This window comes from Silene latifolia, chromosome 7, assembly GCF_048544455.1.
Source record: "Silene latifolia isolate original U9 population chromosome 7, ASM4854445v1, whole genome shotgun sequence".
Taxonomy (NCBI): Eukaryota; Viridiplantae; Streptophyta; class Magnoliopsida; order Caryophyllales; family Caryophyllaceae; genus Silene; species Silene latifolia.
In genome coordinates this window covers 121,839,919-121,867,729 of record NC_133532.1, presented here as the reverse complement: position 1 = coordinate 121,867,729, position 27,811 = coordinate 121,839,919, and the positions used below count along the sequence as shown (strand labels likewise).

Sequence of the window (27,811 nt, the reverse complement as noted above, 5' to 3'; positions counted from 1 at the left end):
ACAAGTAAAGCGTAAAATGCAGTTAATATCAATGAAAATTGAAGGTTAACACAAGAAACTAGCCGAAATTAGAAAATCACTTATAATATCAACAAATAAAATAACGAAGTAGCATATTGTAGCATATATGAACTAACAACAAAATTTAGCATAAATTAGAGAAATTAAATCAACAATCAAGTTCGGATTAACATGAAGAAAAAACATGATGATTGAAGCAGGAAGAGTGTAGAATTTACCGTACCGAATCGATTCGCACTAGAAAAAAATGCGGAAAAAACGTAGATTATAGAGCTAATTGTAGAAGAAAGGGAGTTTAGGAGAAATCTAAACCATTTTTTTGTGAGGGAATGGAGATTTTGGAGCTTTTTTTTTGGTTTCTGTTACTGTGATTAGTAGTGAATGGCGGGAGAGTTGAGGAGAAGATATAGAATCTCCACACTTCGACGGTTACACGGTTATAGGATTTTTTTATTGGGGTCCACGGTTGTTGTAGGAAGTCTTTTGCATGGGATTTGAATATTTGGATTTGAGGAAGTGAGAAATAGTGTCATTGAGCATGTTAATTTAGGGACGTGTTAAATTTCGTGTATAATTTTACTAAATTTTGTGTATTTATCTTCTTTATTTTGAAGTTATTCCTCTTATTTTTTACCCATAAAAATACAATTAATCAAAACCTCAATTAAAAACCCCTAAATTAAAAACCCCAAATCCATCACCTCCTAGCCGGCGACTTCTCCGATTGTCTCCTTAGGTCGCCGGAGAGGTTTCTCCTGCCCTTGTTTCTTTCTTTTCCTCCTCTTCACATTCATCCGGTGGCTGACGGTGGATTTTTGATTTCGATTCGATTAAGTTTTAATGCTCCAGGTTTGGTCGCTTCTTCTCTATCTTGTTAATCTCGGTTTAATCGTTCTATTCTCGCTGTGGTCGGATAATCTCTGGTTTTTTCAAGCTTTTTATAAGATCTTGTGGTGGTTTTGTTTTTGGTCTATCCTGTTTTTACTGCGGTGTCCAATTGACGTTTTTTGTTATTTTGTTGGGACCTTGATCTCTGTCGTGTGGAGGGGTTTTGGCTCTGTTACTTCCGTTTTCCGAGTAGGGATTTTAAGGTGTGTCGTTTACTCTACTTTGGTGTTGTGCTGTTACTATGTCTTCTTTTACTGTTTTATCATAAATTCTTAGAAGCCTTTGCTTGTGCTCATGTGAGTGATGGGTTTATGGAGGAAGAAGGGGATAAGATGTTAGGTTGCTTTATGAAACTTCAGGGGTCATCTCTATTTGAGGTGAAGGGGCTTAAAGACAAGGGGAATGGTTTTTTAAGCAAAATTTTTTCGATAGGGCTGCCGATTGCTACGATGAAGCTTGTAAACTTTTAGGTTTGAGTTTGGGAATTATTGGTGGTGAAGATATCCAATCTTTATCGGACCTTGCGGTCTCCCTTAATCTAATCTCGCCGCGTATGCCCTGAAACTGGAGGAATACCAAGATGCTATTGATTTGTGCTCCATGATATTGGACACATTTCCTCATAATGTCAAGGCACTTTTTCGTAGGTCAGTTGCTTTTATGAAGGTGTAACGGTTTGTGGAAGCTGAAACGGATTTGGCGGAGGCATTGGTGGTCGAACCTAGAAATAAGGATGTTTTAAGGGAATTAGATGTCGTTAAAGGTCACATTCTCTTTAAGGAAAATGGTAAAAGAGTATTGGAAGTCGCTCCTACGGTTGGCGTGGATGTGAAAAGTAGGAAGCAGGTACAGGTACATGGGTCAGATTCTGAAATGAATATAAAAGATAGTGAAAGTGTGATTATTGAGGTGACGGAAAATCATAGTGATGTGCGTATAAAGGATAGTGAGAGTGTGAATATGGAGATGGATGATGCTCAAAGTTCTTGTGGGATTGATCTGAATACTATTACAGAAAAGAATGAACATATTCCTAACAAGTTAGTTCTTGAGTTCTCAAAAAAGGGTGGAGGAAAATTCTCGATTAAGGATCTCCGGACAAGATTACAAAAAGCTACTTCAAGGAAATAAGGTGAGTTATTACCATAAAAGAGAACTGTCGACTATAACAATTCAGATCCTTAATATCGAGGTCACTAAGGAGGGAGGAATTACAAGAGTTCATGGTAAGAAGAAGAAGAGAAGGAGACGTTCTAAAAAGCCGAAATTTAAGATGATAGTGATGAAGGAAGGCACGTCTTCTTTTTCGGATGTCATCAATGTGATTCATAATACTAGTTCGAGGGCATCCCCCTTTTGTGGCGAAAGTTCAAGTTCGTCCTCTATTTGTGATAACTTCTCTCCTCCTGGCATTCAAATCCTCCAAGGAAACTTTACGGTTGTCACTCCTAATTCATGCTTACCTATTTCTTTGGTGAATAACTCTGCCAACACCTCCTTTTGCTCTATAGCCCCTAATGATCAGCCATTTCTTTTTTCAGCGAGTCCTAAGAAGTGTAAAACTTCTTCGTTTGGTAAATTATCATGTCCTCCTACTACACGTATGCTTGGTAGGTACCCCTCTAATCGTCATGTGAGCGAGAAATTGAGAATTTCTACCTCTAAGAAGAATCATAGCCAACAGGATGAATCTCCGAGACACAATTTTTCTACTTTCTCTACAAGTAGATCCTCTTCCCGTAAATTTCTACGTCCTCGAGGCGTAAGTGTGTCTTGTTGCAGGTACTCCTCTGAAGCTCACCTAATAAAGAAGAGAAAAGAAGTTTTCGCTCATTTGGCAAGCTCAGATCGTCCCCTGAAGAAGCCTATTTTGTTTGTCAACCCCGTCCTTAGTTTAATTTCTTTTCCAAATAATAATGTAATAATAAAATCCAACTCGGAGAATCGAGTTGGTAATATGTAAAACACTTTCTTTACTGTTGCCAAAAAAAAAAAAATCAGAACCTCAAAAAAATCCCAAACAAAACCTTCCATTTGCTGCTCCACCCGTGTCCCACGAGAAAAAGGAACATACATCGGATGTACTACCTCACATTTTATTTATTTTTGAGCATATTTGTATTTTTTCTGAGCTTATTACCTCAAACTTTATTTGTTTTTGAGCATATGTGTATTTTTTCTGAGCTTATTAAAGTTTATAAGTTACATTTTAATTTTTTTCGTCAAACCCAAATTTAACTAAGTTTGTATGTAATATTTTTGAGTTTTATTGTAAATTTTTTGAGCTTAATGTTTTAGTGAATGAACTCATAAACTTTATAGTAAAACTCATAATTTTTAAAACAAAACTCAAAAACTTTATTATAATGCTCAGAAACTAAAAACTGGTGGTAGTACATCGGATGTATGATCCACTTACTGGTGTCCCACCAGCCACCCTCATTGATCGACGATGGAGAAGGAGAAGTGGATTGGATTGACGGCGATGAAAAATAGACGACGATGAGAGGTTTATTGGGTTTGTGAGTGTTAAGGAATAGAAAAGAGATAAGAGACAAGATAGACCACGATAGGGCTGGGAAGGGATGGATCGACGGCGTAGGGTGGTCGGGGCTGGTGTATGGGTTGTTGGGAATGAATAGGTTTTATCGACGGAGAAGCGGTTGCGAAGTTTAGATGGGACACAAATTAGTCGAGTATGGTGGACGACGCATGGTCAGGGTAGTCGACAACGTGAGGATCGAGATGGTCAAAGCTGGTGGAGGAGGAGTCGTGGACTCGTGGATGGTGAGGGGGGAGGTAGGAGGGGTGGTTGGGGATGGCAGGGATGTCGTTAATCAACATTTTTTTTATTGATTTTTTTTCAAATGAAAGGTAACGATGGGAAAGAGGGACAAAGTGCACGGGATGTAGTAAAATTATGCGCGAGATTTAACAATTACGTTAATTTATCAACCGTCTATAACACCCCCAACAAAAATAACCATAAAAAAATAGAACAATATATTCTTAGCCTCTTAGATCCTGCTTTTTTCGGGTTAAATGTAGCTGAATTGAATCGATCTGAAGCGAATTGAAATTTGCTCGCTCAAAATAGAGCTAAAATAACGAGTTGCACTAGAGTAAATGAGAGCTTGAAAAACAAAAGGTCTTTATATTAAAAGTAAAATAATTTGTGATGATTTAATATCGTCTCATACTTTGTACAAATATTTATCATAAGATAAGTAATGTTTTTTTTTTTCGCATTACATTTTTTACTTATTTTAGTACTTTTTGGGTCTTACTTTCCATTTACTTGTCCCTGTCTAAAACAACATCAACCTAATTCTCTCTAGTGTTAACTAGTGTAACACCCGTAAAAAATAGGTATTTAATTCGCTAATTGCATTAATATTAATCAACTGAATGTCCTTATTTTTACAATTTGGCGTTTTTTTACAATCAAATTAACCGAAATTAGGATTAGGTTGAAATTAATTTATGACTTGTTATAGTTAAGGATGAAAGGAGGGAGAAGAGATGGTGGCAGGTGGCGGCTGCCTGACGGGGGAGAGAAGTCGCCGACGAGAGCAAATGGAGGAGGTCCGGTTGGGCGGGAGATCAGTGGAGTTTAATTTGGGAGAGAAAAGGACAAATGGGCAGGGTGGTGGGGGAAAGGGTGACGGTGGTCGCCAATTCTAGGGGCTGCCTGTGAAGGGAGGTTGGTGACTAGGTGGTGGACGGTGGTTTTGATACGAAGGAAGTAGCGGAGGTTGGTGTGGTGGGTGGTTAATTTTTTTTTTTTTCCTGTAGTACATACATAAATGAATAGTTTAAAACTAGTTTAGATCCCGCGCAATGAATGCGCGGTATTTATAGACTTACTAATATAGATCATGTGTAATATATACACGGTATTTATAGAGTTTTACGTACTTTTTAGTGTATTATTTATAAAATTTAAATTGACAATTCTTATTTTTCATGTTTCTCCTTAATGTATTTTGATTAGAGAAATAAATAAAAATTTAAATCGTAAGAAGTAATAAAATGAGTGTTTTTTTTTTGAATTTTTTTGTTTTTTTACTAAGAAATTAATGATGTTAATTTACAAATATTTACTAATAACATATTTTTTAGCTGCAAATTTTTATCATAAAAAGTCAATGAATTTTAACAAATACTCCCTCCAATTTCCTATTATCTTCCCCTTTCTTTTGGCCACAAAAATTAAGAAAGGGGAAGAAAGAAGGAATAAAGTAGAATAAAGTATTGTAAGTTGTGAAGTTTATAGGGGAGAGAAAATAATAAATAATGAATAAAGAATAGATAAAGTAATGGGAGTTGATTTTTTAGGAGAGAGAAATTAATAAAAAATGAATAAAACTAACCAAAAAAAGAAAAAAGGGAAGATAATCAAACTTGTGTGAAAAAAAAAAGAGGGAAGATAATACGAAATTGGAGGGAGTATTTACTAATACTATATTTTTTAACCACAACCTCTTATCATAAAAAGTCAATAAATTTTTATCAATAAGTTTTTTAAAAAAGAATTTCCTTATCCTAAAAAAAGGGACCTGCTATTTCCAACACGAAAATTTACTTAATCTTACACAAATTTGAGACTTGTTCCGACATTACCCCTCTCATTTTTTTCAGCCAACTCTAAACCCATCTCCCCTTTCTCTACTCTTCTCCTGATAAACCAAAAAAAAAATGCCAACCCCCCAAACCACCCCTACCAGCCAGCCTTCACCCACCACCGGGCCGCCACCCTCGCCCGTTCACAACCCCATCACGCCCTACGACCGCCGCTCCATCCCACATCCCCTCCCTTGCCTATCCACTTTCGACATATGTAGTTGCCCAACCAACCACCTTTCACCCACAACGTACTGCACCGCGTTTCCCACCCTCGCCGGCGCCCAACCGCGCGACATCTCCGCTTCCTGTCGATTTGCCCCACCACGGTGGCCCACCCGAACAAACTTAGATTGCAATACAATGTTGATAAATTCAATCGATGGAGGAGTTCATCAATTATATTTGACCCAAAAAGTTAATAAATCCAATTCACATAACATTTGATCGAAATTTATGTAAATTTAATCAACAAAATGAAGTAATTGTCTGTTTAATTGCCTTCTACAATTCATAATTGAAAATTTGGGATAATTTTAATTAGGTTTTGGAAAGGGGGAAAAGGGAGTTTTTTTTTAGAGAAAGGGTAATTGTGGAAAAAGTTGACAAAATGTGTAGGATTAAGTAAAAGGGTGTGTAGGATTTAGCAATTACGTAAAAAAATCGGAGATAAATTTGTGCAAAATGTGAAATATTAAATGTTATAAATATTTAAATACAAAGATTATATCCATCTATAACTTATCATGTCCACACTATTCATTTATAACTTATCATCTCCTAGAATAATAGGGGACGGTCCTGCTATACGTCGTCGACAATTTACTAATTATCGTCGACAATTAATGTAAATTTCCAAGTTTGCCCTCCATAACATAACTCCATTTCCGTCTCACTAAAATGCAATTTCCGTCTCACTAAAACACAAGTCAATTTCCGTCTCACTAAAATCTTTCAAACAAAAAAAAATGACGATTTTTCAAAAAAAAAAAAAAGCGGGATTTGTACTTAACAACATGAACGAGAACTTAGCGATTATCGATTACCGCACCAAAAATTAATCTAAGTCAGAAAATGATTTTTTTTCTCAAAAAAAAAAAAAAAAAAAAAAAAAATCCGGACGAAAAACATTTCCGTCCAGACCAAGGTCCGGACAAAGAAAATTTTCGTCCAGACCATGGTCCAGACAAAGAAATTTTTCGTCCAGACCCAGGTCCAGACGAAAAATATTTTCGTCCGGATTTTTTTTTTTTTTTTTTTTTTTTAAAAAAATTTTTTTTTTAAAATATTTTTCGTCGGGCTGCAGTGCGGGCGAAAATATTTTCCGTCTGGATTGGTCAGATGCGGACGAAAAATATTTTTGTCTGGACCATGGTCTGGACGAAAAATTTCTTTGTCCGCACCTTGGTCTGGACGAAAAATTTCTTCATCCAGGCCTTTTTTCAACAATTTTTTTTTTTAAAAAAATTATTAATTTCCGTCTTAAATTAGTTTTGGGTGCGTGGATCGATAATCGCTAATTAAAATAAGTTTCAATAAATTAAAAAATTAAAATAAAACGAACTATCCCCGAACGGGGTTTATTAGTAATTATTAATTATTTTTTTACGAAAACAAAACAAGACGGAAAAAATATAAGGGGGATTGTGTGGGAGGGGTAGTTTTGGAAGTTCATTAAAATTGTCGACGATAATTAGTAAATTGTCGACGACCTTTAGCAGGCAGGTATATTTTAGGCGGGAAAAATTGGAGTTTCGCCTATTCATTTAGTAAATAGGGGATTGAGAGGGGTAATAACGAAAATTGTGCAATGTAATGAGTAAAAATATACTGCGAAAATCAACGCCCGTTTTTTTAGTTGGTAACGAAGCAAATCTTTTCTAGTCGAGAAAATGATTTTACACACACACGGTTTTTTTTCATCAAATTCTTAAATTAAACCAACCCAAAAAAACTCAAAAAAGGTTATCGTCTTCTCCAAGTAACCCCATCACTCCATCCCAATTCCCAATTCAATTAAAAAAACACACACAAAATTCCGCCGGCTAAATTAGGGTTTTTCGTCCTCCGATCAAATATCCCTAAACCTCCTCACGCTTTAGAATATTTTCCGCAAATGGACATCGTCACGCGCCACACCTCCACCTCTACCGCCGCACCAACCGACGCGCCGCCTTCTTCGCCGCCGCCTGCGCCGCCGCACGTGGTGGATGAGCCGGATTAATTGGCGAGGTACCTTGTGATCAACCACTCTTGGCAGGGCAGGTATAACTGTATAAACTTGTGCTTTGTTTGTCTAAATGTAGTGATTTTTTAGCTTGATTCGTTGGCTTTTACTAATTCGTATGAGGTTGGGACCGATTTTGAAGGCGATACGCCGATTTTTGGCAGGGATGAGCCGATGAAGTCTCTAATGAGTTTAGTCTTAGTGTTAGGATTTATGACATTTTGACGGAATTGCATCGGATTAAGGGGGAGAAGTTGACCTATGTCGCCGAGTTTATCATGTTTTGTTGTTGATTTGTTGATTAGTTGTTAGTTAGTGTGAATTGTTGTTTTCGTTGTTTACTGATTAGTTTAGGGATGGTTGCGTGATTGATGATTGCAAATTGTTGCGTAGATTAGTAGCTGTCGTTTAATTTTAGTCGGTTTATGCATGAGTAAGCGCAACCAAAAGAAACAGGAAGACTGTTGTTGAACTTTGAATGATGATAGAAAGAAAAGTAGTGCTTAGAATGGGCTCGGTAGAGCTTGTTGTCGACTTGTGTACGAGACATGCTTTGGTGTTTTTTGTACCATTGCCTCTGTGATTAGAGTAACCCACTTTCGTTTCATTTATCACGTGGCTTGCAAATGTAGTTGTTGTTTAATTGGTGCTGGTTTATGAATGAATAAGCTCACACAAATTAAATAGGGTAGAATATGTTGGAACTTTGCATGTAATTACTGCGCAGTTCGATTTTAGTGATAGAAAGAAGAGTAATGCTTAGAAGTTAGAAGGGGGTCGGTACAGTATGCTTTGTTTTGTCTGTACCATTGGTTTCGTGATTAGAGGACTGTTGGTTCTTTGATGATCAACTTAAGGTATAGAGCAGCTGATTTTCATTGCATCTGTTATATGGCTGGCAGAAGGTTGAGAAGCCAGAAATACCAACTTTGCTCTATGCCTCTTGCTTTCTGTCTTAAAACTGACCCTTTCTGATAACGCAGCCAGAGATGCAGTTGGAGGCTTGGAGCAGATGAAATCCCCTTGGGTTGGTCAGTCACAAGACTCAGAACCGCTGCTCATGGGACTGTAAATCTTCCGAGTTTAGGTTTAGGAATAGGGCCACGAGAAGGACTTGGAGAGCATGGTGATGCTATATCACGTCAGTTAATTCTTACAAAAGCATTGCTTGTTGAGAGACGTCCAGAAAATTGTGAGGTATGCCTTTTCAGAGGCATAGAACTGAATTACGAACTTAAAATAGTACTTCAGCTTAAACAAAGTGACCTTTTATTAATTTGTTGAATTTCAATATTGCTGTGAAGCTATCCTTTGGCATATAGTGTGTATTTTGTTTTGTCATTTGTTGATGCCACTGGATGTCTACGGCAGACAACACTTTTTCTTGATGTATCTAGCTTAGTTTTAGACAAACCTGAGATTTAGCCATCATATTTTTTTGGCAGCTTACAATAGAGGCATAATATAGCACGTCAGGTAGAATTTTGTGGATAAGCTTGATTTTGTCAAATCTCTACAACTCTACATATTGTTAGCTTAATGGATTTTCCACCATCTTAGTGGTCATTTTCATTTGTGTAGTTATTCACTAATAACCGATGCTCCGAACCATACAAATGTTGCCTAGTAGGCTTTCTTTTAAATTGTCGTTGCTCATTTTGTTTGTGGTTTGTAGAAGGTAATGTAGAACTGCTAAAGTCTGTTGGGAACTGTATTTGGTTATGTTGTTTTCTTTATGTAAAGGCTAGCTTTAGGGAATTATATTGGCTGTGTCGATGATCAATTTAAATGTGTAACCTTTTAATATGCGTTGGTTGTTTCCAGGTATAAATAACCCTTTCGCCTGTGTGCAGGCTGTCATTGTATGTCCGTTGTCTACGGTAAGCACCCTCGTCCGATTCGCTGAGGAGCCTCAGATGTTTGCTATTGAATTTAATGATGGTTTTCCTATTCAGGTGAGTGCCTACTGGCCCCTTCTTTAGTCTCTGATTATCTTTATGCTACGGTAAGGAATATCTTTTAATCACTTTCTGTTGCTACTTCCGCCGTTTGTTGCTAGGTCTATGCAAGTACATCTCGAGATAGCTTGCTTGCTGCTGACGCGATGTCTTTTAAACTGAAGTAAGTAAATTTGTTTCGATTGCTTAAGAACCGAGCTGTTTAAATTTCTAGTTCAATCATTTGCTTCTTTTAATTTTTTTTTGTTATATAAACCTCTTTCTGTCCAATTTATTCTATGGCCAGTGTCTGATGCCAGTTTTACCTCTACTGACAACGCCTGGTCATCGAATTAATCCATCCTGTGGGAGAGTTCAGTTACTTCGACAGCATCCATGCATTTGAAGCACCTAGCAGCAGCTGCTAAAGATACTGTTACTGATGGGAGCTCTATTCCTGGTTCCCGAGCTAAATTGTGGCGTAGAATCGGGGAGTTCAATGCATGCATACCTTACAGTGGAGTGCCTTCTTCGATTGAGGTTCCAGAGGTGACATTGATAGCCTTGATAACCATATTGCCTAGTACCCCCAATCTTCTACCAGTCTCCCCAGTCCCCACCCTTACCTTCACCTTCTCCCAAAGCAGCCGCAACTGTTACTGGATTTGTATCTTGTCTACGCCGATTTCTGGCCTCTAGAAGTGCAGCCTCTCATGTTGTCTCATTTTACGGCTGCTGTCCGACGAATAATGGGTTTGCTTAGAAATGGGTCAGAGTGTGTAACTGCTGAAGCTGCAGGTCCTGTTTCTTTATTGATTGGTGGTGGTCCCGGTGACACAAATTAATATGCGGACAGTAAAGGTGAGAGGCATGCAACTGCTATGCATACGAAATCTGTATTGGTTGACCAGGCATCAAGGCCTTATACTGTGCTTTATCAAGTGCTTATTCCTGATAAATCATATTGTCTGAGCAGGTAAAATGTACAACAGCCGGATGTCTTATTTATTGACTGTCATTTAACCAAGTCGTTCGAGATCTTCTCAAAGGTATGCTGGAAGTCGTAAAATGTCTTGGTTTTTACAACTGACCATTATTCGACATTATTTGTGACATATTACTATATTACTCTCTTTCTCTATCGCAGATACTTCACCATATACAACCAAAGAAGAAAATCAATGGTTCAACTACTCCTCTAAAGCACAGTATAGTGAGTATACTCAAAATGCACAGTTGCTATTTTTCACCAAGTCATTCGAGATCTTCTCAAAGGTAAGCAGGAAGTTGTAAAATGTCTTAGTTCTTACCACTGACCATTATTCGACATTGCTTGTGGGTTGTGACATTTTACTGTCTTTCTCCTTTGCAGATACTTCACCATTTACAGCCAAAGAAGAAAATCAATGGTTCAACTGCTTCTCTAAAGCACAATATACTCAAGAGCGCCGCAGTTGCTATCCTTAACCAAGTCATTCGAGTTCTTCTCAAAGGTATGCTAGAAGTCATAAAATGTCTTAGTTCTTACAACTGGCCATTATTCGACATTGTTTGTGACATATTACTGTCTTTCTCCACTGCAGATATTTCACCATATACAACCAAAGAAGAGAGTCAATGGTTCAACTGCGTCTCTAAAGCATAATATACTCAAGATGTGAAGGTGCTAGACAAAAAATGATGTAAGATGGTTTACCTGTGATCTTTAACTTTTAAACTGCACTCAAGTGTGCTCAATTTTTTCTGCTGTTATTGGTTCAGGGTTTTAATTGTTGATGGGCTGAATTACCTTATTACTAGAGATCATGAAGTGCTATATGAGCTATTTATGTTGAGTATTGTTAACTATGCTGCCATCTTCAAGCTTTATCTAAATAAGTATTGTTGAAATTAATTGTTATCGGTTCAACTCCCCTCCCTTTCCTTTTTCTCCAATTCTCTTCCTCCAAAGAAGCTCGAGATGTTATCAAGTTATTGCTGAGCTTGAATGTGCCCCACAAATTTCGACCTTATGAACTTAATGCACTTAAACCAGAGTGTGTGGCAAGTCTGCAAGTGTGTGCCTTGGTGGTGTGGTTGTGCTTCAAACCTTGTTAAGGGGGACATTACTTGCTTACGGGTGGTGGTTGTCGTATAGAGAAGAGGGGATACATTTGTTTAAGATTAAAAGAGTATAAGGCTACAAGTTTTTACCAAGTATTAGTAGTGGATAGAGTGAGGTTTTTTGTGAGTGTACGGAGTGAGTTTTTTTTTTTTTTTTTTTTGTGAACTCCCGGCATACATTAAACATAGGGAACAACTTCAGAATTATGCTTCCAGAACTGTGGTTCTTCTAGTCGGGATTGATGGTGAAGTTGTCTTGCGCTCCAGAAACCATGTTGGACTTGGTTAGTCATGGACTCATGGTTACAGGAAAGATGAAATCCTGAACGAGGCTAGAAAAATACCCACTCATATTTGTCTGTCTGTCCATTAGTTTGGGTACATTGCAGTTGGAACTTGGAGAGAAAGCAAAATAAAAAGACAATAATATCCCGTATGTGATGAAAACGAATTGGTTGATCTTACTTGGCGCGAAGATAACTTTGGTCACTGTAACCTATTGAGCTAAATTGGAAAACAGCACAGTACAGGAATTTAATAAAATAATAACATGCCTGCTAATTAATTAGGAAGCAATGTCTAATAGCTTATGTACGTGCATGAAACACAGTTAGGCACTACTGGCCATTGTTATCCTTTGGGTTCAAGTTGATGTAAAATGTTATGTCTGGTATATGCATGATACTTATGTACATGCATGGATTTGGTGGTGCACATGACTCTCCAACAGGAGGAACGATATTGCGGCTGTTACTAACCATTTAAACTATCTCAAAATGTGTGAACTAAGATCTTTATTCTAGAATTCAATACGTGCTAGGACGATTCCATTTAAGGGGATCTATTAAAAAAAAAAATTAAGCCAGTTCAATGATATAACAACTGTCAACTACTTGGTAGTCTGGTATATTATTTATCTACTCCCACATTGTTTGATAAACTTAAATAAAAAAATTACCTCAAAGAACCCAAATAGTTTTAGCAAATTATTCGGCAAGAATGAACAGATGCCCCCAGTTTGATGATTTCTTAAGAGTCATTTCAACTATTAGTTATAAAGAAGTATTTATCCCTAATTATCTACATGAACAATTTTCTAACAATTACATCAAATTGTTACCGCAAGCGGTCAAAAAATACTTGGTAACCTTTTAAGTAATAAGAAGAAGATGCAAAATTACTGATCACAAATGAATAGTAAAAAGCTCCCCTCTACTGTGCAAGACAGTTTACCCTTTTCTAGCTTCTGCCTCTAAGGCTTGTGTAGGTTTTGCTTAAAATCGTCTTAAGTTTAAGCTTATTTTAATTTAAGACGGTTATAAACAAAAATGTGGTCTCGGTCTCACTTTTCCCTTCCTTCCCCCCACAATCTCCGCTACTTTACAAAATCTCTTTCATGTTCTCCAGCAAAAGAAGTAACAAACCTTCTCCCTTATTTCCCTCAACAGTGTTCATTCCTATGGTTTCTGAACTGGCAAGGATATATCCAGGAATTGTTGGCTTGTTGGGAAAGTGTTATTTCGAAGAATTGTTGTTTCATATACTCTCTCCGTTCCACTCATTTGTTTACGTTTGTATTATTTATGAGGGGTATTTTAATCAGAGGAAAATAAATGATTGGGACGGAGTGAGTAATAGTTTTATTTCATGATTTTTCAGCTTTTCTACTGGTATTTATTTGTTACTACTAGGTTTGACTGTTCAAATTATGGGTGGGATTGGTGGATTTTTGATCGAGATGCTACTTCAAATGAATTTGCTGGTGTTTTATTTTAGGAGCTGATTCCTATGGCGGGGCTACTGTTAGGATATATTGGGATATGTCAAGATATCGGCGTATCGTAGAGAATTATCATATAGTGTTTCCATTAATAGGAAATCTGGTTTGACAACCGAAATCAATGAAATGTCCAGTAAAGTCCTTCCTTTGCACCAGAACTTTGTTACATATTCCTTGGAAAATGAAATATTGTGTAGTCTCACGCAACAACCTGCAGTAGATTAGAAAAAACTTGATGATGTAAACAATGTTGTATTTCTAAGTTTTTCACTGGCATGTATTTCAGATGCCAGGGTTTAAACAATTATTCACGTCCAGATGGAGAAGATCACGTGCAGATGGAGAAGCCTGGCTCAAGTGGGATGAGTGGGATGGTAGATTGTTGTAAGTTGTGCCTTAAATTGGCAGGTAAGAAGAAGTTTTAGGCCATGTTGGTGGAAGATGGATTTTGATTTAAAATCTGACGATGTAGTTTTCTTTCGTTTATTTTGGTTGGTCATTTCTCTTTTTAATGCGTGCTTTTGTTGTGATTTGTTTACTGGATTGAAGTAAAGTTTGGATTTTATACAGGGTTGTTATAGTGTTTCCATTAATAGGAGATTCTAAGTGTGTGCTTTGTTTGTCTAATGTTGCCATTATTTAGCTTGATTCTAACACGTTGGCTGTAACTAATTTGTATGAGTTTGGAGCTGATTTCGAAGGCGATACACCGATTTTTGAGAAGTTTAGGGGGAGTTTAAGGGGATTAAGTTTTCGTCGAGGTTTCGGGCGAGTATTTGACGGAATTGCATCGGATTACGGGGGAGAAGTTGACCTTTGTCGCCGAGTTTATCATTGTTTGTTGTTGATTTGTTGATTATTTATTAGTTAGTGTGAATTGTTGTTTTCGTCGTTTCCTGATTAGTTTAGTGATGGTTGCGTGATTAATGATTGCAAAGTGTTCGTAAATTAGTAGTTGTGGTTTAGAGTAAGCGCAACCAAAAGAAACAGGTAAGACTGCTGTTGAACTTTAGATAGTGATAGAAAGAAAAGTAGTGCTTGGAATGGGTTCGGTAGAGAGCTTGTTGTCGACTTGTGTACGACATGCTTTGGTGTTTTTTCTGTACCATTAGCTTTGTGATTAGAGGACTGTTGGATTTTTGATGATCACTTTCGTTGCATCTATCATGCGGCTTGCATAAATGTAGTTCTGGTTTAATTGCAGCTGGTTTATGAATGAATACGCTCACACAAATGAAAGAGGGAAGACTATGTTGAGCTTTGCATGTAATTAGTGCACTAAGCATTACAAGGGTAATGCTTAGAAGGGGCTTGGTAGAGCTTGTTGTCGACTCGTATACAGTATGCTTTTGTTATTTGTACCATTAGCTTCATGATAGAGAACTGTTGTTCTTTGATGATCAACTTTAACTATAGAGCAGCTGATTTTCATTGCATCTGTTATATGGCTGGCAGAAGGTTGAGAAACCAGAAATATGAGGTTTTTGTTTCGGTTTTGATTAGTCGAAACTCGAATGGCTTTTCATTTCTCAAATTTCTCTTTATTGTTCTGTCTGTATGCAGAAAATGTGAATAACATCAATTGAAATTGAAATTATTGACCTGAAGTCTGGTGACCTTCGCCAGTGTTTAGATTTTAGAGACATGGGCTCCCCCTGCTGCTATTATATTTTTTGGCTGATACCTACGGGAAAAGAAGTGGCGAACATGGTTTTGTTCTTTGCCCATTATATGGAAGGAATTCGAAAGCTTTTCAAGCAGCTTCTTCAACATTGACCTCTGTAATTATTTCTAACTTGGTATGCCTAGTATCCTTGCCTCATGCCATGGTGGCTATTTTGGTTGGGCATAATCTCCTAGTGATAATGAAGTCTGTTATATGTTGGTTACTTGGTTGTTTCCAGGTAAAAATAACCTTTTCGCCCGTGTGCAGGCTGTCATTGTATGTTCGTTTTCTACGGTAAGCGCCCTCGTCCGATTCGCTGAGGAATCAGATGTTTGCTATTGAATTTAATGATGGTTGCCCTATTCATGTGAGTGCCTACTGGTTCCTCCTTTAGTTTTTGATTATCTTTATGCTACAGTAAGGAATATCTTTTAATCACTTTTTGTTGCTACTTCCGCCGTTTGTTGCTGCTTGCTAGGTCTATGCAAGTACATCTCGAGATAGCTTACTTGTTGCTGTACGCGATGTCTTGCAAACTGAAGTAAGTAAATTTATTTCGATTGCTTAAGAACCGAGCTGTTAAAATTGCTACTTAAAACTGGCCATTATTCGACATTGTTTGTGACATATCACTGTCTTTCTCCATACTCCACCATATGCAGCCAAAGAAGAAAATCAATATGGTTCAACTGCTTCTCTAAAGCTCAATATACTAAAGATGCGCAGTTGCTATCTTTAACCAAGTCATTCGAATCTTCTCAAAGGTATGCTAGAAGTCGTAAAATTCTTAGTTCTTACAACTGGCCATTATTCGACATTGTTTGTGACATATTACGGTCTTTCTCCATTGCAGATACCTCACCATATACAACCAAAGAAGATAATCAATGGTTCAACTGCGTCTCTAAAGCACAATATACTCAACTGTGTTTCCAAGCTTGAAAAATCTTCCTGAATAAAATCTATACCTAGCACACAAAATTAATGTTCCTGCGGATTACAACTTACTAACTCTCTCCTAGTTGGTTTTATGGTCGATTAGACTGCCTTTTCGCGTATTGGCTTTGCCATTCGTTTGGGAACGATGGTTTAGATCCCATGAATTACAGTTTGACGCTTGGATTGATTTAATGTGCCTAGCAGTTTTTCTTATCACAGCATGATTATATGTTGCAGGCACTTGAATCTCCTAGAGAACCTCGTCGCCCTAAAGCATATTGGGATCATGTTTTGGAAGCGATGCTCTGGTTATCGAAGGTGATCATCTAATGTTTTTCACATTACAATCTGACTTCATTGTGAAACACTCGTAATCTTTGGTTTGTATAACTTAAATGGTGAATTGGTAAGAAGTTAGCATAGGCAACGAAGGTTGCTTTACAAAGCAAGCAGAGACAATTACCCTTTTCTAACTCCTGCCTCTAAGGCTCGAGTAGGTGTTGCTTTAAATTGTCTTATGTTTAAGCTTTTTTAAATTGATTGTGATGAAAGTGATCTTAATTTAAGACGGTTTTAAACAAAAATGTGGTCTCGGTCTCACTTTTCCCTCCCTTCCCCCCACAATTTCCATTACTCATCTCTTTTATGTTCTCGAGCAAACGAAGTAACAAACCTTTTCACTCATTTCCCTAGACAGTGTTCCTAGGGTTTCAGAACTGGCAAGGATATGTGTATACCTGCTAAGACGACTTACCGCATAAGCAATATCTGGTCTTGTATAATTCATTAAAAGCATGACATTGTTAATTATCTTAGCATATTCTCCTTGGTTCATGCTATTACCCTCATTCTTTTTTAGGTGAATACTAGGATCATATGGGATTTTGATAGGTGCACAATCAAAATAGTCAAATTTCTTAAGAATTTTCTCAACATAATGTGACTTATCCAAACTTAATCCATGTTTAGTCCTAGTAATTTTTATACCAAGAATAACATCGGCTTCCACTAGGTCTTTCATGTTAAAACGGGAGCTTAAGAAGACATTAGTATCATTGATGACATCCATATTAGTACAAAAAATGAGCATGTCATCAACATATAAACACACGATAACACATCCTTTTGTGTCATTTTTAGCGTAAACACAAGCATCCGAATTATTTACATGAAAACCATAAGAAGTACTTCCTCCAATTCAGTATATTCTTCCCCTTTGAAGTGGACACAAGGATTAAGAGAGGGAGTATTTTATTGATAAAAGACATATGTGGGGTTGGGGGGTTCGGGTGTTAATGAGACGAGACAGATCGCGAGCTACTAGAGATCGGCTCGGTCAAAGCTCGGCCCGGGCTCGTCTGGAGAGCTTAACGAGTGAAGCCGAGCAAAGGCTGACTCGACTCGAAAAGCTCGTGAGCGGCTCGAATTTGTGTAATTACATAAGATATTGCTGATATTTTATCATAATTATATTTTTGTATCACACATATCAAATGTTTCGCTGATTTGCCAAATATTTTTACATATAACCTTCGAGTCTTGTTATTGAAAATATCGAAAGAAAAAAAATAAAAAAATAAACAGTTTTATATAGGCTCAATTTGGGCTCGAGGTTGGCTCGAGCTCGCGTTATAGCTCGCAAGCTTTATAACGAACACATGTTTTTCAAGCTCGAGATCGGCTCGAGCTCGAGTTTTGGTTCTTGAGCACAAGCCGAGCAAGGCCAAGCTCGGGCTCGGCTCGACTCGTTAATACCCCTAGTTAGGAGATTGGAGAGAGGTAGTATAAATGAGGAATAAAATAAGAGTAAAAGAGTTGAGTGTGGTTTGGTGATAGGAGAGAGAGAGAGAGAGATGAATAATTAGGAGTTAAATAATGAATTGTGGTCCACAAACATCAAAGGAAGGAATAAAATAAGAGTAAAAGAGTTGGGTGGGGTTTGGTCATAGGAAAGAGGGATGAATAAAATAAGGGTGGTGCTCATTCATGGACGGATTTTACTCTTTTATAGACGGGAATGACCATTATACCCTTTCATTTTAATTCTTTCATTTACTCCTCTAATCCCAACCCTCTTTCCAACTGTCTACCACCTTCGTTCTGGCCAATCCACTCCACTGGTGGCCACCTTGCCCATCGCCGACCACCTCCGCCGCCCATGCCCACGTTCCCCATAAACAATTTTTTCCTTCATTCCACAAACAACCACCCTTCGTCCACCATGACTTCCCCCTCCACTATCTGCTACCCTCGTCTCTACCACCACCGTCGTCGACCCTCTTCCCTACCACTACCATCGCCGACCCACGTCGTCCACCGCAGACCAGCCAACACCCTCTCTACATACTCTACCCCATACGCTGATACGCACCACCAATTTGACCACCATTTGTCCCCTACTTCAGCCCCACGACCACCATAGCCACCCCCCTACATAGGCGACCCCCACCCTGCTCCATCCCCTTCCGACGACCAGCTACGTCTCCACCCTAGTCACCCCAACCTCTCTTCTTAAATAAAACCCTAATTGTAAATTTTGCTTAATTGAATATACAATTAGTTAATTTTGGTATAAAAAGTTGATGTATTGCTAATAAAATTAGATTAATACTTGTTTAATTTATGAATAATGTGCATAATTGATGATTTTTGTTTATATTTTGATTAATTTGTTAAGAGGAAGGGAGAAAAAGATTAGAGAGAAACTTCTCTCTTGTTTTCTAAAGAGAAGGGTACATAATGGAAAAATTATGGAAAAAAGTCCATGAAAGAGTAAAACGTGTACTTGAATGAGCAACTACGTAAAATAAGAGTAAAAGTTACCAAAAATAAAAAGGGGAATAAAACCTGAATAATCCGTTTTAGGAAATAGGGAATAATTAGGTTTGGTGCCCGGCCTCGCACGGGCTACCTCTATTTAACGTTAAATTTTATTTTCAATGAAATAAACTATGTTGGAGTTGTCGAACTCACACGTTTACTATTTGTAATATATTTTTCTACGACATATCTTGTAATTATGATGAAATGTAAAATTTATTTTCAAATTATGAAACACGTTCACTATCCCGATATTAATATTATTACTTTCACGACATTCTTTGTTAATATCATTACCTTCACTACTCCCGTGCTTACTATTGTTTCTTTTACTAATTCCTCTATTTTTTTCTGTTAAATTCATTATTTCCATTAATTTTATCCGGTCTATATTTAAATAAATAAAATATTTCCTTGAGTCGATTGGTTATTTAATTGTTCATACTTTTTCTCATTGTTAACACTGTTACTTTCACTACATTCGTTGTTACTTTCACTACATTCGTTGTTACTTTCACTATTCCCACTGTAATTATTATAACTGTCACTACTCCCACATTAATACCGTTAATTTTATTAATCTCGTTACTACTACTATTACTTTTACTACATTTAATTTAATGTATAATTCTATGATGATACTAATTAATTTCATAAGTGGGACATGTTAATTTAAGTAAAATCACTATATTCTTGTGTTTTCTAAACTTAATTACTTTAATTTAATGTAATTTCCATAAAAATTCTTCATCAAGGCATCTTTACATTATACTATTAACTAAAACTATATAATATTTACATTGAGGTCCCTTTATCAAGTCCATCACACGCTGCTATCGGTTTAAAACTATATAGTATAATTAATTTGTATAGATTTCTTTAATTACGTTGAAGTCCCTTAGTTTCTGGAATTAATATATAGTATTGATATAGAGAATTGGAGGGAGTAATAGTTTGATGAAATTTGTCATACCATTGCTTTGGAGCTTGCTTTAGACCATACAATGATCTAACCAGTTTACATACCTTGTCTTCTTGTCCTGGAATTACACAACCCTTTGGTTGCTTCATGTATATTTCTCCATTCAAAAAAGTTGTCTTAACGTCCATTTGATGCACAAATAGATCATGTATAGAAGCTAGTGCAATTAAAGCCCTAATAGCAGCATCTTTAGTAACAGGAGAGTAAGTGTCAAAGAAATCCAAACCCTTGGTTTGTCGATTACCACAAACAACCAATCTAGCTTTATATTTGTCGATAGACCCATCAGGTTTGAGTTTCTTCTTGAAGACCCATTTGTTGCTTAGAGGTTTACACCCTCTAGGCAGTTTGGCGAGAATCCAAGTATTATTACCTTTGATGGAATCTATCTCACTGTTGATAGATTCTAGCCAGAAAATAGAATCGATGGAATTCATGGCCTCCTTGTAAGTTCTAGGATCATTTTCTAGAACATAAGCATGAATGTCCTCCTTATCAAGAAATTCTTTTTCTTCCAAACTTGTCTCGAAGTCTAGGCCAAAATCTTTCACAATTCTAGCCATCTTGCTCCTTCTAGGTTCAGTCAGTGCATCTACATTAGTTACTGCACTAGTAGAAGCATTATCAACATTATAGGAAACAAGTGGTAAACGAGGCTCAGAGTTAGTTTTCATTAGAAAAGTATTCTAAAAAAATACATCTCTTGATTCTTTAATAGAACCAAAACCTGAACCATCCTTTAGAATAAACATGTAAGCCACGCTGTTAGAAGTATAACCAATGAATATACCGTTGATTGTTTTTGGTCCAATTTTGCTTATTTGACATGCAGGTATTCCAATTTTTCCCAAGCACCCCCACACTTTGAGGTAGTTGAGATTAGGCTTGTGGTCTTTCCAGAGCTCATAAGGAGTTGTCTCCAATTTTTTGTGTAAAACTCTGTTAAGTACAAAACAAACAGAAAGAAAGGCCTCACCCCACATGTTAGTAGGCATACCAGAACTACTAAGCATAGCATTCATCATGTATTTCAAAGATCTATTTTTCCTTTCAGCTATTCTGTTTTATTGTGGTGTGAATGGGCGGTGATCTCATGAATAATGCCATTTTCGTCACAATATTTTTTAAGTGGATAACCCTCATATTCACCGCCCCTATCAGACCTAACACGTTTGATCTTTAGGTCTAATTAATTCTCAACTTCAGCTTTATAGATCATGAATTTGTGCTCTGCATCATTTTTGTACTTAACAAATATACTTTCGTATATCTAGAGAAATCATCTACAAAAGTGATATAATAACGCTTAACTCCTCGGCTCATTGTGTTTCTGAAATCTCCCAAATCCGAATGAATTAATTCAAGAAGAGTTGAGGCACGATTGACTTGTTTATTAAACGGCGTCTTGAAATGTTTAGCCTCTACACATATCTCACATTTGTCAAAAGCCGTATTACTAAAACCATGTATAAAGTCAAGATGTTTTAATTTTTTTTAACATAATCAACATTTATATGACCTAATCTAGCATGCCATAAAGTAATAGACTCAGCGAGATAAACGGAAGCGGTAGAGTTTTTATTAATAGTCACCACATCGAGCACGAAAAGCCCGCCATTACAAAAAAAATTTCCAACAAAATTATTGTTTCTAGTAAGTAAAAGGTTGTCGGATTCAAAAGTGAGTTCTATATCGGCCTTTTTAAGAGACCCTGAAATAAGGTTCCTACGAATTTCTGGAACATGAAGAACATTATTAAGTTCGAGAACTTTACCGGAAGTTAGCTTTAGTTGTACCTTTCCCTTACCAATGACGCGTGTAGCGCTAGAGTTGCCCATGAACACGCGCTCCATTAGTTTCTGGCACATATTCTTTGAACGCTTCCTTGTCACAACATATATGACTCGTAGTTCCAGTATCCAGAACTCATTCTTTCACATTACTTACCAAATTTGCCTCGGATACAAATGCGGCAATGATTTCATCTGTCTCGGCAAGATGAGCTTGATGCTTGTTTCTTGTCTTCCCCTGTGATCCTTGTGGACAGAATCTGGCAGAGTGTCCCATTTCACCGCATGTGAAACATTCTCCTTTGAACGACCTTTTATGTTTAAATTTTGTTTGATGTTTCACTCTGTGGATCTGGTTCGGTCCCTTGTTGTGGTTGTTGTTATTATTACGTCTAGGACCCTTGTTGCGATTTTTTGTCTCAACAGATTGGTATTGGAAGAAGAATGATCAACTTGTTTTCCTTTTGACTGAATTCGATTTTGTTCTTCAATCTTGATGTGTGACACCAACTCAAGGAGAGTAAAATCTTTCTGTTTGTGTTTCATGGAATGCACATAATTCTGAAAGAGGCTGAAAGTTTCTCGAGTAGACAATTAGATTGAAAAATTTCATAGATTTCCATACCTCCCGCTATAGTATCAGCACATAAAGTATCATACTCATGAACTTGATCTAACACATGTTTTTCATCAGTTATACGAAAATTTAACCATCTATTGCAAGCGTAGTTTTTAGTGCCAAAATCATCTGTTCCATATTTTGTTTAAAAGCGTCTCAGATGTCTTTAGCAGAAACAAGCTTGCTATAGATCATAAATAAAGTCTCAGTCATGTAATGCAATAAAAGACCACGAGAAATTTTATTATCTGCAGGATAATTCCTTTTGGTGCTTCAGTTTCAGTTAAAGTATAATCTACCTTTAACTGGCTTAAAAGAAAATCAACTTTATCGGACCAAATTCTATAGTTTCTACCGTCAAGTAAATCCAATTTTGACATATCAGGGATAAAAATTGTAGGCATAAGGGTCGGATTAAAGGAAGCAGCAGAATTAAATTGGCATAGAATTATCGCCTAAGATAAATTTTAATGAGAAAGAAAAATAAAATTCAACTTTAGACGGTATGACTATTTAGCCGAACAATGAATAGAAAGAACTTACAGAACTTGAAGATGTCGTGGCGTGGCGTGCGGTGGTAGGGTCCCTTTACTACTACACATCTAGTAGTCCAACATAGGTGATCACTTATAAACTATATTAGTCCAACATAATCTATCAATGTGGGATAAAAGGAGATTCTTTTAAAGCAATACTTCCAACACCTTTAATGTCAAATTGATGGGAAATCTTTTGCCCAAACACAAGATTTTCCATCACAATGACAGGTTTACCGTCCGTCTGCAATTCATTTCAACTTTAGTGCTCATAATAGCTGATTATAGTCTAGAATCATGCAGGGATAAACATGAATACCTTGTATATCACGAAGATTCTTGCTAGACTAGTTGGTATTTCAGTGGAGATATGCTGGAGATATTTCCCGACAAATCAACGAACGACTCATATTCAACGACCATGTCGTCTGTGGTTTTGCCAAACAAACAACCACTCTTACCCCCTTGAGCATTCCACGGTTGATAGGTATTGGGGGAGTTTACGAAATCTGCTTCAGAAAACTCCAAATATTCCCGGAAAGGTTTGAAAATTTCTGGTAAGAATGGGTGGTTAAATAATGTTATTGGTTGAACATCTCTCTCAATTACCTTAGGGTACACTTTATTCCGGATGACATAGATATGTTATATATTGGACATGGTTTCAAGCAACGAACAATCCGAATAGTTTCTTTCAAAACCTTTTTCACACCTTTCAGTTATATGCCTTATTTGAACCCTTCAGCAGAATCTGGACATCATTGTAATCGAATGTGAGAAACGTCTCAAGTTATGAACTAGGAAGGTCTTAACTCTTAAACAAGAAATGATGATAAGTAATTGTCAGAGGCTTAATTACACAGGAAACAAAAAGACACCCATAACTCAAATATATTGGTATTGTAATTCGTAGATAATGGATTAATAGATATACTGTGCAACCAAAGATTGTAGAAATTAACATTGACAACTTGCACCACCACCATGTTCCTCATTCACCTTCTGATGTAAAATTACTCGGAGTTTTACCAAATTAAGGTAAAATTAGAACAATTTTTTTATGTTTTTAGAGATAATTTTGCAGCGGAAGTAAAAACGATATATAAAAGGATATGAATCTATAAAATATAATTAAAAGGCTACCCTAAAATGACTAATAAACGCCACGTAGATAAAGCCACGTAGGATCCAAAAATGCCACGTAAATGCCACGTAAATGTGAGCATCAAAACTCATTGCCACGTAATTGTCTTATTTTATAGATTTAATTCATTTTTCTATAAATTAGTTTAATTTATGTAACCCTTACAAATTTACATCAAAATTTCATAATTTATAATCAATATTGACATTTTAATTGAACTTTTGTAATAAAAACATGTTAATAAATGTCATAATTTATAATTAAAATTGACATTTTAATTGAAATTTTGGTAATAAAACATGTTAATAAATTAAAACTTTTCATATTACTTAACATGCACTCACCATTTTTATAACACTTTTTCTTATTTAATTCATTTTTTTAATTAAACATTATAATAAATTGATTAAACTTAACACCCACCAAATTAATTAAAATTTATTCCTATCTAATCAATTTTTGTAACATAATATGTTAATAAATTGATTAGATTTCTTTATACTACTTAATACCCATTATTTCCATTAATATGTTTCCCTATTTAATTCACCTCTTGAGTTGCTCAACAATTAATTATCTAATTTAATAATACTACAAAATAAATTAAAAATAAAATTAAAATATGGGAGTCTATGGTTGTGTGATGGCTATAAAACCTATAATACCTATGATAGTTTCTATTCACAATATTTATTTAAAATCTATTGCTCATTTGCCCATGAGTTTTTAAGTTGTGGATTATATTTTATGGTTTAATTTATTTATTTGATTATAGAGATTATATTGAGTATTGTTGTTGTTATGTCCAATAAACTATATTTTAATTTGTTATGTTATTGGTTTTATAAATCCTTTGATTTATATTTAAATTCATGTTTTCCATTTGGTTTAATTTCAATGATTTACAAGTGATTGATAAGTACATATTTTATATACTTTCATCCCCTATATTAGCTCCATTTTATTTGTTATTTAGCACTTATCATAGTGTCATAAGCTAATATTTGTTGTTCTAGTGTATTTATTTGTCTTAACACGTTTTTGTAGGAATATAAGCATTTAGAGGCTTTTTCCTATCATTTTGTACACTAAGTTCACTAAGGTAAACAAGACCAAGTGTTGGACTAAGCATGGAGTAATGGAATAAGTTTTGCATGGAGAAATTGGTGGATCAATGTGTGTAATGTAAATGTTGCCAACAATCAAAGTCAAAGCCCAATGATCAAGTCCAAGTCAAGGTGGAAAACATAAGATTACGACATGTTTAGGATACTTTTTGGGAGCTCTAAAGATGATGAATGAAACATTTACCCGGGTGCATTAAGGGTCATTAATCACGCTCTTTGGATTCCTCAACAATTAAGTGAGGAATTAAGTGGAAAATACCCGGAAACACACGACCCCGATCGGGGCCGCCCAATCCCGATCGGGGCCGCTTGCTCATTGATTGTTTACGTTTTCTCTTCCTCTCCTATAAATAGGAGAGGTATTCCAAAGCTTAGGGCATCTCTTCTTCACGTCTCATTTTACTCTTCATAGCCTTAAGCAAATATAATTCTCTCAATAGTTTTCATATTAGTTTGCAAATTAATTAAGCTTGTAGTTCTTAAACATTTGGTTCTTAATACATTTTCAAGCATTTGGTTATATATTGTTCTTCCATTCAAGTTCATCTCCTTAAGGTATTTTCTATATAGTTTACATTTTTACATATCTATTTAGTTTATATTAGTTTATAATTAAGCACTCTAATTAGATTACTTTAGTTTAATTTCTTTTACATGTTAAAACATTTAGTTCATATAAATCACTCAATCATGTTTATCATTTCTTTTTATATAGTTTACAATTTACACCTTACAAGAGTAGCTAAATCTCTTAGTCTAAGGGCTAGGGGAGCCATGCAAAAATCAAGTATATAACATGATAAAATAGGTTAATAATAATACTGTTCATATTGCTTCTATCACATGCTTGTGCCATAACGTTTAATCTTTGTTTAAGGCCTTATTCAATTGATTAAGTTTGTTCATTCGTTCTATAAGTCGAGAGGCACGGAATTGAATTAGACTAAGCATGTATAGTAGGACGACCTAGTCATGGACGAGAGTTTCTCTAGGACTCGGTCTATGGTTGACACTAATATCGTAAAATGGTTGTCTCTAAACCTAAGCAATTGACAATGTTATTAGTACCGAATTTATCATGATCATATGTTTACCCATGCATGTGTGACCCGAACCCCTTAGACTCCCTTTTATTATATAATTTACATTACAACTTTTGTTAATCATTAATCAACCAAACCAAACTAAAAGCGAAATCGACCTTGATAAAAATCTACCCATAGCCATTCACGACGCAATTCCCGTTTCCTTGTATTCGACCCCTATTACTACATTTATTTGTGTTTTGGGAATTTATCTTTGCATAGGTACGCGATAAGCCTATCAGTGATAATGTTGATTCGTTTGTGAAGTTTTTGTCATGTTGATGTTTTATCTTTTGGTCAATATATTTTTTTTATATGATTTTAAAGCATCGTGAAATGTATGTGAATGCATATAAGACAAAGCATCACGTGGGTAATCTGAAGAGGGAAGAAATATAAAAGACACGAAACTGAGGTAAAATCTATCTATACAATATAATTAAAAGGCTACTTAAAACATTTAATTTTAATTCACATGACATTTTTATAGAGGTTAATATTAATTCATCTATATTAATTACTTAATTATTTATTTTTATACAATATTATAAAAAGGAAAAACTATGTATTTGTTATAGAATAAGAATTAGAGAAGAAAGGGTATAGAGAAAACAAGTAAAAGATTGAGAGAGGGAAGAGAGTTATCTATTATTCATTACTGATGGGAGTATATATAGTACATAGGAGAAGGGTGAATCGGAACCCTAATTACATATATAATGGGTATAAGCCCAATGGACATCCACACTAACTAATATGTCATAACACTCCCCCTTGGATGTACATTACTGAAGAACATGCCTCGTTAAAACCTTACTATGGAAAACCCAGTGGGACAAAATCATAGATAAGGAAAAAGAGTACAACGTGTGCACACTCCCCCTGATGGTTGCATCATTTGTAAAGCGTTAATGCAACTCATGATGTGACGAAGTTCTCGATCTTTGAAATAGCTGTCATCGTTCTTAATCAACTTAATAGATGCCTTCAATTTAACAAGAATAATTATTCTAGAATTGTTGATCGCTTCAAATTTCATAATATGACGATAGTCATTCATAACGATTTTGCAGCTTCACTCCAAATGATCTTGTCACTTTTGTAGTTTGAAATCACCTGAACTTTTCTTTGCAAAACATATTATAACAATGTGCATTCATATGATATGTGACTAATTTCTAAACTATATGACATGAAAGAATGTAATGATGTGATATGAAACTAATTCAAAGATGATATACTTAGTCTAAATATGCACATGATGATGATGATGACTCGATAATGCAAACTGTACAGTATTGTTTTCAATATCCATGATTTGGATGGATTTCGGGTTTATGAGCTCGTTAATAACCATAAATATGCCGATGGTTAAACGGACTTATAAAGTCCTAATCCAATTGGCAATTGAATATTGCGCGCAAATGTGTATCCGTTTCATATGGATATAGTTTTATGATCATATTAGAAATGTAAAGAATCGTCATTCTTCATATATTACACTGTAAGTAATTTAATATGATA

At 35.9% G+C, this 27,811-nt stretch overlaps 1 long non-coding RNA gene across 7 annotated transcripts; it reads left to right on the top strand.

Annotated features, from left to right (window-relative positions):
• Positions 1–7,392: 7,392 nt before the first annotated feature.
• LOC141592864 (uncharacterized) lies at positions 7,393–17,765 on the top strand. 7 transcript variants are annotated; one of them, XR_012521235.1, is made up of 16 exons: positions 7,393–7,797; positions 8,743–8,956; positions 9,613–9,714; positions 9,819–9,880; positions 10,004–10,557; positions 10,673–10,745; positions 10,844–10,971; positions 11,069–11,189; positions 11,280–11,378; positions 13,866–13,987; positions 15,143–15,378; positions 15,513–15,612; positions 15,724–15,786; positions 15,908–16,009; positions 16,099–16,171; positions 16,404–17,765. It is a non-coding gene; the product is annotated as an uncharacterized LOC141592864 (long non-coding RNA). The 7 variants fall into 7 exon arrangements; XR_012521236.1 differs by having other exon boundaries at positions 7,451–7,797; positions 16,099–16,135; positions 16,422–16,746; XR_012521230.1 differs by having other exon boundaries at positions 16,099–16,746.
• The last annotated feature ends 10,046 nt before the right edge of the window (positions 17,766–27,811 follow it).